Source organism: Pinus tabuliformis, chromosome 2_2 (genome assembly GCF_031772625.1).
Source record: "Pinus tabuliformis cultivar Carrire ecotype Pingquan chromosome 2_2, CPIR1, whole genome shotgun sequence".
NCBI lineage: Eukaryota > Viridiplantae > Streptophyta > Pinopsida > Pinales > Pinaceae > Pinus > Pinus tabuliformis.
In genome coordinates, this window is record NC_142300.1 from 1,107,168,240 (window position 1) to 1,107,181,591 (window position 13,352).

Consider the following 13,352-nt stretch of genomic DNA (forward strand, 5'->3'; position numbering starts at 1 on the left):
GGAACCCAGAAGGGGCATGTTTATAAATGTTTGAAGACATGAATTAAACTCTGGAACACCATGAATGGCATAGCAGATGCATTGAAAAGGGCACTATCACTCATGGTAGAAAGAAGTAGCCGTCCTATCAGTCAAAATCTCCACAACTAATGAGGATAAATCACAGGATTCCAAAAGGTGTGATCAACGTGTAACACACACACATTCTAGCAAGAGAGTATAAAGAGTGACAACAGTTGTCCCTTCCCTCTGTAGTTACACAATTTTGTTTCGTTTTAATGCAAAATTCTTCTTTACTACCCTCTCAAGAAATACTCAATCGGGTTTTAACATAGAAAACCCCAGTGAAGCAGTTTCTATGATTCAGTGACGAGCAAGGTTGGAATTTGGATTTCTCTTTACCCGTCATAATTTTTTTTTTTGACGTTTTGGGTCTTTATGCTTCCCGTCAAGAAACGTTATATTAAAAATTTTGCCCTTCAAGAGTGATGTTCTCATAATAAATTAACCCTTCACTAATAAAGTTTTGATTAAAAAATTACCATTCAATAAATAATTATGTTGAAAATTTTCATATATTTATCGTAAGAAAAAAAAACCAAAATTTGAAAAAACTCAATTGTGGAGGTTTCAATAAAAAGTGTTGAACATTTGAAATTTGCTCATTTAAATTATATAATCAGTCCAAGGTAAAACGCTTGATGGTTATCCATTTCATATATTTAAATTATCATTTAAATCCAACAATTTACATTATGCTACATGAATATTTAGATGCCTAATAAGACTAAGTTCCATGCAAATTCAGAGATAATTTATGACATTATCTAATATAATGTTTGATACAAAATATGAAGACATAGATGAGGATGGAAGCATTGCAATGGAAAAATAAGAAGAGCAAGTAAAGACAAGGGCAATGGTTAAGGAAGAGGTTTGAGCTAAGATGTGAAGACTTAGAAGAGGATGGAAGCACTCGAATGGAAAAATAAGAAGAACAAGTAAAGACAAGGGTAATCAAATTAAGGAAGTTGCTATATATTGAAATCCTCATATCTATATTAATATTTATTTGAAGAAGAAGTAAAGACAAAGGCATATCGAATTAAGGAAGTTGTTATATGTTGAAATCCTTATATCTACATTAATATTTATTTGAACTTTGATTTTGAATATTAATCTATATAGTTAAACTTTTAAATTTTCTTAGCATTTCAACATCTTAATAATATTGTTAAATCTTACATATAATTGTAATCTTAAATTTGAAATATTTTTTTTTATAGAATTATCAACATTTTATTAGATCCTCATATATATATATATATATATATATATATATATATATATATATATATATATAACATATAACCATTCCATATTTTTTGAACCACCCCTTATTTTCTCTAAAACAAAATATAATTTAGGTTGATTATATTATTTTCTATATACTATTTATAAACAATATATATATATATATATATATATATATATATATATATATATATATATATATAATTTTAAATATATAATTTTAATAATAATTATTATTAATAAATTTTTTTAAGTTAGAAAAAATCAATTATTACAATTTTTATTAAATTAAAAAAATAATTAAAGGATTGACCCCATACAGAAAGGCCATGGATCGGGCTCTGCGGATATGTAAAGGACTGTACGGGAAACAAATGAAGAACAATGTGATGAAGGATTTGATAGATGCCCATGTCTATAACAGAGATATTATTGCTCCCAAGTCTTGCATATTTTAGCCTTTCTCGCTGGCTCGTATACATTTTCTTTTGAAATCTAGATTAGCCCAGTAACTTCATTCAAAATTTGTTACTATTCTTTTGTTCCTAGTCCAATCAGAGCTTTAACCTCTTTCGATTACCCAATTCAAAATTCTTATTTGTACAGAGGAACATCTCTTACCGTTTCTTATTCTTTTGTATATCACAATCCCTGATAGGACAACTAATTTGACCACTTTTGCTTCCCAATACAAAACTTGAAATACGAAGCACCTCATCTCCCTTTTCAAGCCCAATCCCTTTATCACATTTTAGTTGTTCTTTGAAAGCTGTGAGGGGAAAAAGAACACAGGAGAATTTCCCCAAACTATAAAGGTAATTTAAAGTTTCACAGATTCTGATTTTGATCTTGAGCTTCTGAAGCGTGGGGCTGAAACTCAACTCCGTCCTTGTTGGGCACCTACATTCACTATAGCTTGGAGTTTTATACCGTAGGTTGAAGGCATTTCATAGGTTGATGTTTCACTCGGAGGCATGGTATGGAGGTTTCAACATATGTTGAGATTAAAGAGTATCTGTGTAGCAGGGGGTTTGTGACAGCAGGCATACTTTGTCCATTATTTTGACGGGCATATCAATGTTTTATTTATCCCTTCTGAAGCAAAGTATGGGGTCAAAGACATTGTATCAAATCCATTTGATTGTATATCACAATATAATATTCTTTTAATTTTAAATAAAGGTGCTCCTTGTAGATTCATTCCATTTAATGGGGGAATTATTTGTCTTCAACTAATGCAAAAACATGGTATGTGAGATCTATACTGCATTTAATAATAATACGTGGTTTATATTTGCATGTTATAAAATATGTTTAAGATTCTCTTCTCTGTCGGATAACTGGTTTTAGGATTTCATATCAGTTTTTCTAAAAATTTATCATTAATGATAATCTGATAGAGAAATGTTTAGACTCTTGAGTGAGATTTCAGATGATCTATCATAGGATGCAGAATATTGGTTGGACTTGGGAAGACTTGAAACATGGGAGGGCTAGAGAGAAAACTGCAGCTGATCGTAGAGCTTAGCCCTAACAAGAAGCTGCTTACACTGGTTGGAGATGATAAAGAATCAAGAATAAAAACTTTTTCTGTCATAACATTTAAATGAAGGATATCTTCAACTTAACGGAATCAGTATGTCTGAGATTTAAACTGCATAATGCATTTAATAAGAATGATTTATTTTTGCATGTCAAATACAATCAGTAATCTATTGTCTGTCAAATGACTGGGTTTAGAATTTCAGATCAGTTTTCCTAAAATTTTATCAGTAGACCCACAGTGTTTGAAGAATAAAAAATCAATCACTAACCTGAACTTTGAAGCACAATTTGTAATTTCCTCGCAGTTTCCTTGGAGGCTGGAGGCTGGAGCCAATCTTGAGCTGGGCGACAAGCGTAAGTTTGAATCGGCAATGCGTTGAGAGAGAGTGTGCACTGTGAATCATGAACTCGATTGTAAAAAGAAAACAAGCCGACGGGCCACATTCGTTGGGTAAAAGACAGGGAGACCATGCAGTGGCAATGGGCATGCACAGATCTCCGAAATCATCCAGGGAAAGATTCCAAATTTTCCCACAGAAAAAATCTTCGGCTAAAAAGGAATTGCCCATTCTCTACAAAAAAACTAAATCTCTGACTGAGAAAAAATGGCTATTGCCATTGGCTGCTCCCACATGCTAATTTCGTTCCTCCCACATGCTAATTTGACAGCCTCCGGCTCCGCCCAGGGTTTGAGTTGACGTGAGGAACTATACCTGTAACAGAACTATACTATACCTGAACTATATTATACTATACCTGAACTATACTATACGGAACTATACTATAACAGAACTATACTATACCTGAAACAGAACTATACCTATAACCTAGGTATAAGAACGTTTTGGAAAAAATTCGAAACGTCAAAAAAACGTTTTTACCTCTTCTGGGCACGTCAGTCAAAACGGGCATGGACAAATTCCAGCCGTCAAATACGTTTAAAAAGGCTTATGACGGGCAAAATGCCCGTTAAGTTCCAACCCTGGTGACGAGGATGTCCACCAATGGAGGAACACCGACAACACCACCGCAGGAAACAACGACACATATGCCGACAAACAATGAGAGAAATCCCACTGGAGGAGTGGATGCCTTCAGCCGAGTGGTTGCTGGAATTGCAGTGGCACAAATATGCGAAGGTGTTGGGTTCCAATCCTGCTAGTAATCCGCCTTCTAAGCTCTGGTGGATATCGCCATCCGCTACCTTTGCGACCTTGGTAAGGTTGCTCACTACTTCGTTGGCCTCGCGGCTAGAACGGAATGCAACACCTTCGATGTGATACACTCTATGGAGGACATGAGCCTAACGATGCCATGACAGAATTTATTGAAGGAATGGTTGAACTGTGGGGGATTTTTCTGGTAAAATCCAAAAAACAAACAATTCAAACACACAGAGGCAATGCTCTGTTTCCTTTACTCCAGGATCTTTTGTGCACATGGAAGCTTTAAAAATTTATCTGAGAACAGAGTATTACATCACCATAAAATGCTTGTATTCATTAAAATAAAATTGCCTGATACATATTCATCCTCTTAGCTGAGAGGGATTTACACAAGAACTTTCACCAAAACAAAATACTCTGTCTCTCTTTTACAAAAATGATTTTTACACTGCTGTGTAAAATCTTCATACACTTTTACTGCTGTAAAAGAAACTTTTACATTTACTGCTGAAGAATAAAAATTTACATAAGTTTACTGCTGTAAAACAATTTCATTATACACACATGCATATTACAAAACTTCCAGCACATAAAGCATTACATGCTCTGCTCTTGTTTCACCTGCTGTGTGATTTCACCATTGCATTACAAACGGTCAACACCACAAAAAACAAAACATTACAAAATACAAAGATGCATATCTTTGCACTGCTGTGCATACACCCTCTGGTTTCTTTTCGCTGCAGCGCACCACTTGTTTCACCTCCTCCAGTGTGCAATACAATACCATACCATTCCAAGTCAACCCATACACAAAACATATATTTTTATGTGTTAGCAAAACAAATTTAATATTACGTGCCGTATGCAAAACTTTAAAAATTTCACCTAAAACTATGACCAAGCATTAAATGCATTAATTAGAAGCCGACGGTAAGAGTAAGATTAACGTTCTGGCAGGTTGGAGTGACTCCACATGCGTTGACCCGATCGGACGCAATTCGCACGCCAAGCTCACACAACTCAAACGACATTTAACGTCCGGGGAGATGGTGGTTTCATGGTTGTACACTGGACGCGTGTCTCATGCTGATTGTGTCGGAGCCCTCCTCATGGAAACGACCTTTTGCTAATGGTGGTGCGGGGAAGTCTGGGTGGTTTTGCCAAACCACACTGCAGTAAATGCGGTTGAAATTAATATTTCAACAAAACTTATCCAAATCTGCGATACTTGGACAACTATCTTGAGGTCAAGGTAATATTGCGAGCTGATGTTTCTAGAGGGGCATACAACAAGGTTGTTATCTCAGGAGGTGGAGCCAACACATGATTGGGACAACCTACAGTTGCGTGGGTTGCTTGGTAGCACGATAGAGTATAAATAGTTCCCAATGACTAAGGTAACATAACGACTCCTTCCTATGTTGCTTTTATTGATACAAAGCGTCTAATTGGAGACACTGCCAAGAATCAGGTGGCCATGAATCTCCAGAACACAGTCTTTGATGCTAAAAGATTGATTGGCAGGCGCTTCAGTGATGCCTCTGTGCAAAGCAACATGAAGCTCTGGCCTTTCATGGTATTATTCGATCCTAGGGATAAGCTTATGATTGAGGTCAGCTACCAGGGCGAGAAGAAGCAATTCTAAATGAGCCGAGTACACCCAGAGAAGAACATGTGAATATGAGGGATTATGAGAAGATGAGCAGAGTGCATCCAAACGTAGATACGTAGATAGCACAAGCTGGCAGAGGCATTTTTGAGCCAAGCCTTGATACCATGTTAAACACACATGGGGAAGACAACAAAAGTAAGATAAACGTTAGTTGTATTAACAATATTCACATATAAATACAATTCCTTGGTCTTTATATACCAAGTGGTGTCTGAGAATCCAGTGACTGTAATCTTGTGACTGTTCACATTCATTATTGATTGATGGAGAAACTTAGGCTAATCAATTGAAAAATATTTTGGCAATATGCTATGTAAAAAGGTTAATTTCTTGAAGAGTTGGGCTTGCTTGAAGAGTTGGGCTTGCTTGAGTTTTGTAGACCTTCATAGACAAATAAGATGAAATGGAGGATATGGTTTGAAGCAGGTGAATGTTTTTGGGTCAATTATTCAATTTCCAGAAAACCAATTTTTGAGCAAGCTGCCCTTATGAGTGTACACTTATTTGATATACAAATTAATTCTACTAGCATCATGAAGAGTTTATATAGATTAAGGTACTTTGTATATAATATATTTACTTTCATGAATAATGTTTCATCACAAATGATAGTAGGGTTTTTTTTTTTTTGGGAATATTGAGTGTGTCAACTAAAGACGGTGAGAGAGAATAATATTATGTTTCAAATGATAATATGGTTTGATGAAGATAGATTTAACACTTTTAAATTTAAATAAACTTAATTAGGAAGAACATCAAATCTATTATTAATAAACTAAGAAATTAGTACAACATTTTCTTTTATTTTTTGCATTGAAGTTAGAATTTATTTATCATTTCGCATAATTATATTCAAGTAATGTGTTTAAGTGATCTTTGTTGGTTTTTATCATCACACATAATAAACTTGGGGCAATTGAAGAATATTTTTTCAACATACACATAACTTGTTTCTTGAAATTCCAAGAATTTCACATTTGACCATATGTTAATTTCAAGAGATTAATAATATATTAACCGCACTATTTTCCTTTTTTTGAGATGTGGAAAACACTTTTGTTTGATCTTTATGAAGGCATGAAACCAAACTTTGTGTAACATACCTACAATACCCACTTTGACGTTTTAAAATTTCATGAGATTTGAATTTTATACTTTTGGTTTTACTTGATCTAATCTCCAAGAGGAGATCCTTATGTTACATGGAAAAGATGTAATATATTCTATAGAATGTCTTACAATGGTGATGGGAAAAACTAAAGAGTATTTAAACAAGTGCTACATAGTAGCTAGTACCTGCCGATGAGTTTAAATATAACTAAATTGGAGTCTGGACTGCTAACAGGGTGCGAGCTAAACAATTAAAGCCTTGATCACAAAATAGATATGAAAGTGAAAATGTTGTGCTAAAATGGTGCTTTTTGGTGAGCACCCTACCTCATTGGTTGTAATGAAACTCTATAACTTTATTTCTTATGCAGTGTTTCATTCAAATTGATATGGAGAAGAAACTTAGTTTCAACTGAATGAGATTAACATTACAAATTAAATTATATTAATACTTTAACATTACAAATTAAATTTTATTATCTTCAATATTATTTTAATTTATTTATAGCTATTACTTACCATTTAGTTTAAATATAGATAAATTGAAGTAAACAACAACGAAGAACTAAAATTGCATATATTGCATCTTGTAACAACAAAAGAATTGCATTTAGGCTAAAAGATGTATTTATTATCTTTATTCTTTTATGCGCACTTGATGTTAGTAAATGAAATATTTTAATAAATATTTGCCGAAGTATCCTATCATTAAATGTAGTTGTTATAATTTTGGATATAGTTGCATTCTGAACTTGGTTTGTTTGTCAAGTTATCACTTCTCGTATATTTGTGCACCAAACTTGTTTGGTTCTTTAATTCAACACTCCCTACCAATCATGACTTTAAATCGCAAGAAAAATTTCTAACAAAAGAACATGCCCAATAATCTACAACTTAGCTCACTATTTTATATAACCGAGTGATGAAGTTTATGATATGCCTGTTGAGGAGGTATTTCTTCAATCCGAAGAACAAATTTGATGCATGATTCAACAATGTGGCTCCTTCCACCATGATTGAGATGGTGAAAGCAGGGAGGATGCAAACTATGAGATCATATTTTTGTGAGGTTGTCCATTGCAATAATTTCAAAACATATTTGTATTAGGTGAAATGTTTCACTATAATAGTTTAGTGTATATATATATATATATATAGATATAGATATAGATATAGATATAGATATAGATATAGATATAGATATAGATATAGATATATATATATATATATATATATATATATATATATATATATATATATATATATATATATATATATATATATATATATATATATATATATATATATCTTGGGGAGCTCCAAGATTTGAGTGATAGTCGCACCAGGAAGCAAAAGAAGAAATCCATATAGTAAACCAACCCAGAAAATAAATTAGAAAACTATTTTTTTTAGATCAAAATGATGATTTCCGCTACATTGTCCTAGACAATATGCCCTCTTACAAAAGGAGGCTTGTTATTTATAACCTTTTTTAGTTACATTACCATGAGTAAATACCATGGGTGGATAATACCATGGGTGAGTTATATAATCCATATCTTGGGGAGCTCCAAGATTTGAGTGATAGTCGCACCAGGAAGCAAAAGAAGAAATCCATATAGTAAACCAACCCAGAAAATAAATTAGAAAGCTATTTTTTTTAGATCAAAATGATGATTTCCGCTACATTGTCCTAGACAATATGCCCTCTTACAAAAGCAGGCTTGTTATTTATAACATTTTTTAGTTACATTACCATGAGTAAATACCATGGGTGGATAATACCATGGGTGAGTCATTAATAGCCTTTAGTTACATTACCATAGTTAAACACCATGGGTGAATTTCCATTCGGATAGTCCTCCCCCCTTAGGAAGTAATGGTCTCCATTGCATGCATTTCCCTTCGAAGAAGCCTTTGTTGAGGATGAGTTGTGGGCGACCAAGTGCCGTTGAAGACAAGGGTTTTGCATGGTTGACCCATAACCAAGGGTTTGTGGATGACCTGTAACCATGATGCATGAAGATCCGAGGATAGAGATACCCTATAATGCTTGTGAGCCAACTGTGATGTTGGCAGTGTGTGGCCAAGCAGATGGAATTTGATGGCAAGGGTTTTGTGTTGTTAACCCATAACCATGATGAACGGAGAACTGAGGATAGAGATACCCTATAATGTTTGTGGGCCGACTATGAGGTGGACAATGTGTGGCCAAGTAAATGGACTTCATTGGCAAAGGTTTTGTGTGGTTTCCCCATAACCATGATGAACGAGGGTTCAAGGATGGAGATACACTGTAATGAACCTCAAGATCACTTGTTGATCTATCTGGTAGAGATCTGGTGGCTTACCTTTGTAGATTCTCACAGGGCCATAACAATAAATCTATCAAAAAAATCCACATGCTTTTACCATGCTTAAGTAAAACACCTTTTCTAGGCAAGCCATCTCAACCATATAATCTGAAGCTTGGTCCACTCTGATTACTGATTCTTTTGGGGTAGGCTTCTCAGAACATTGTATCCAGTGATACCTGAAGCAAAATAGAATCTAGTGAAAGCATATGCAGGTGATGAGCATGATCCTACATCTCCATTTGGGTATGGGGTTGTGCCTGTCATTACATCCTTGAATAACCAATTTGGTGGCAAAAAATACAATACCTAACACCCATCCTATGGTACATACTGAAGTGATAACTGTGAATAGCACATTTACTTTCAAGATAGGAATGCAAATAACTGCACACAACCATACAAAATTTGTAGCAACCTTGTACTTTATGCCAAATCTTCGAAAAGGGAATGCCTCCATATCGAGCATAAACCACTTGTGTAGCAGTTGTTGTTATCGAAAGGCCCTCAACAAAGCGCATAACTATTGCTCCGCTGGAACTATGATACCGCCCATGAAATGCATCATATAGAATCTGTGCAGGTACAAATTGGCTAGTTATTTCATTGTTTGTATCATATAGATATTTGAAGTCCTGGATGCTAAAAGTAAGAGCTAAGATGTAGGCCCATCCAAAAATTGATATAATTCCTAGACTCGTGAGTATGGCAATTGGACCATTGAATTATGCACCTTTTGTTTCTTCTGTTGATTTCTATAAGTTGGTGGGACCTCAACATTTCTCCGGCCAATATGTAAATGAATACCCAAACGGGGAAACACATAGTGAAGAGTGTAGGAGAAGACGTTCTCATGATTGTATATGTGGGACATTCTTGCATTGGGAATTGTCATCTGAGTGCTTGCATGCCCCAAGTGTGGGTACTCCAAAAATATGGAAAACCAAGCATAGATCCATTTACATACAACCAAGCCTCTTATGCTCTATCAAATCCCTTGGATCTGTTGATATAGATTGTCATTGATGTCAATATGGCAATATTCTAGGAGCCAGAGGAGGCAAAACAAAGCTATCAGAGCTATAGGAGGAGCCATATATATATGTCATATATATATGCCAAAGAAGAACATATTGGAGGAGCAAAACAGAGCTATCGGAGCTCAGGAGGAGCCATATTGGGAGCAATATATGCCACATAAGAACTATTGGAAGACTGATCAGAGGAACATAGAGGAAGAGCAGAAGACATAAAGGCTAAAGGCAGAGGTGGAGCAACATATAATATATATATGCAATATACACTATCAGAGGTGGAAAATAGTGTATATATTGGAATACACTATCGAAGGCGGAAAATATATATATATATCGAAGTATAGAGGCGGAGTATATATATATCGGCGATACTATAATTAGCGGGTTCTACTATGAGCCACTACCCGAAACCCCCAACTCCGATATACATGTGCGATATATATACATGTAAGTGTTCCGAAGCATGCTTTTAAGTGTATTTCATATATTTGAGCTGTAAGCCTTGCACGTTAAACCATGCGAATTGTGATATATATATATATATATATATATATATATATATATATATATATATATATATATATATATATATATATATATAACTGCGATATGTTGCAGACCCACTGCAACATTATGCAATGGTCTATTGTTATATCACAATGGTCTATTGTTATATCGCATCCGCCTACCTGTACTCGCATATCGCAATATACAAAGGGATGTCACTCCTGAAAGTGCCGATTGCGATATATGTTGTGGACCCGATGCAACATTATAGTTTGACTTAATGCTATATCGCATCTGCAGGAGAATCGGCCATCAGCCATCGGCGATGTCATGAGCTCGACTTATACAAGACTTCCGAAAGCTACGACTGCCAATTGCGATTACACAACAAACTCGATGCAGTTATAGATGTAGGTGTAATGAGTTTGAAGTCTGCCCTTAAGTGTTTCGTTCAGTTTTTCATATATTCCTATGTATTTCAATATTTGTATTGCCCGGGGTTTTTTAGGCCAAAAGCTTATAATAACGGTTCTGATAGTTCAGTAGGCCTGAACGATGCCGATTGCGATTGCGATGGTGACGTGGCAGGTGGGGCCTCCTTGTTGGTACTATCTCTCCAATGAAATCTCTCCGTAAACAATAAAGTCCTGTGTATGCATATTATTATTGAAAAAGGGCCTCTGTTACAGTTTTTAATATGCAACAATTTTCTCTGTGTATTTCGGTCCTCGCTGTTGAATTAACATGTCCCTAGAGTGTTGGTGAACTCGAGGAAATAAAGGAAGCCAAAAAGCCAGGAAGTCGAAGGATAAGCGAGCGCAGATGAAGCTAAAGCGACATGAAGAATCGGGAAGCCGAAGGACAAGCCAACACAGAGGAAGCCAAAGCGACATGAAGAATCGGGAAGCCGAAGAGGCAAGCAAGTGTAGAGGAAGCTAAAGTGAGCGTTGAGGAAACCGAAGAGCCAGCGAAAAGTGGAAACCAACAGTTAGAGGCATCAGGAATACATAAAACAGGAAAAACAAGGAAAGTAGTGTGTGTGTGTGTGAATAATCAGAGTTAGAGGAAGCCGAAGTTCAGGCAGAGGTAGGAGAAGCAGGAGAACAGAAGTGAAGCATAAGCTTAGCAGGCTTGGGAGCAGAGAACTACAACAACACAGATTATAACAGTTTATAATAAAGGGTTGGAGCCCGTGGGCTTGGAGCCTGAGAACTGAAAGGATTGGAGTCCTTGGGAGTTGGTGCTCCTAAGTCTAGGACTGTTGCCTTGGCAAAACAGAGTTGGTGCTCTGGAGGTTGGAGCCTCACAAAAGTCCAAGTTGGTGCTTAGCAACTGATTGCAACCATTTATATATTGTATCTATTTCATTGCACAGATTATATTAATAAAAGCATTTATTCCAGTTATCTATTTCTGTGTTCCATATATAAAGTTTGTTTTGGTGATAAAAAGAACAATTGAAAAGAAATATTGATTCACCCCTCCCGCCCAGTATTTCCAATGATTGGTATCAGAGTGGGCTTCTTCATATTAGCCTAACAAATTGAAGAAGGATTCGTAGTCATGATGAGAAATCACAAAGCGTCAGGAAGACCTCCTCTGTTCGACGACACCAATTTTGGTTTCTGGAAAAAGAGAATGACCTACTACTTAATGTCCCTTGTACTTGAAGTCTGGCATTCAGTTCTAAATGAGTACCCGATTCCTTCCACTCTTCCAATAGATCAAGACGAGAGGAAAGCCTACGTTGCAAATGAAAAAGCCTTAAACTCCATCACTAGTGGAATCACTGATTCCAAATTTATAAAAGTCATGAATTGTAATTCTTCCAGAGAAATGTGGGATAAGTTAGTTGGCTTATACGATGGGGACTCAAAAGTCAAGAAGGCAAAGCTTCAAACTCATAGAAGACAATTTGAAAGTCTGAAAATGGATGATGAAGAATATATTGCATCATACTTTCTCCGAGTAGCTGAAGTGGTCAACTCTCTTAAAGGATTGGACGAAAACATTGAAGAAAGTACCATTGTTCAAAAGGCCTTAAGATATCTCCCACACAGATTTGACTCCAAAATAAGCACCATAGAAGAAATAAAGGATCTAGATACTCTCAAGATGGATGAACTCCATGGAATCCTCACTGCCTATGAGATGAGAAAAGGTGGCCCAAGCTCCAAATATGCAACATTCAAGGCTTCAAAATAAAAAAAAGGGAAATAAAGGAATGTCAGTAGTGATGACTTTGATGTGGAATCCAAATTGGCACAATTTGTACAAAAGATGAAGAAAGGATCTAAGCTAAAAGGTAAGTACCCTCTTATCTGTTTCAAATGTGGAAAAATAGGTCATTATGCTGCAAAGTGTCCTCATAAGCATGATAGTGATGATGAATAAAATTCTAAAAGAATGGTATACAAAAAGAAAGGGATCAATAAGAAGAACCTCTTCTCTAAGCAAGATGATTCTGATTCTGATGAATTTATAGTCATCAGAAAGAAATCAGATGAAGAAAGTGACCATGCTGAAAGCCAAGAAACATTATTCATGGCATTCAAAAATGATGATGACTCAGGGCTAGAAGGAAAAGTAGATGAATTGTTAATAAGTGCCATTGAAGAAAATGAGAAATTACAGAATAAAATCA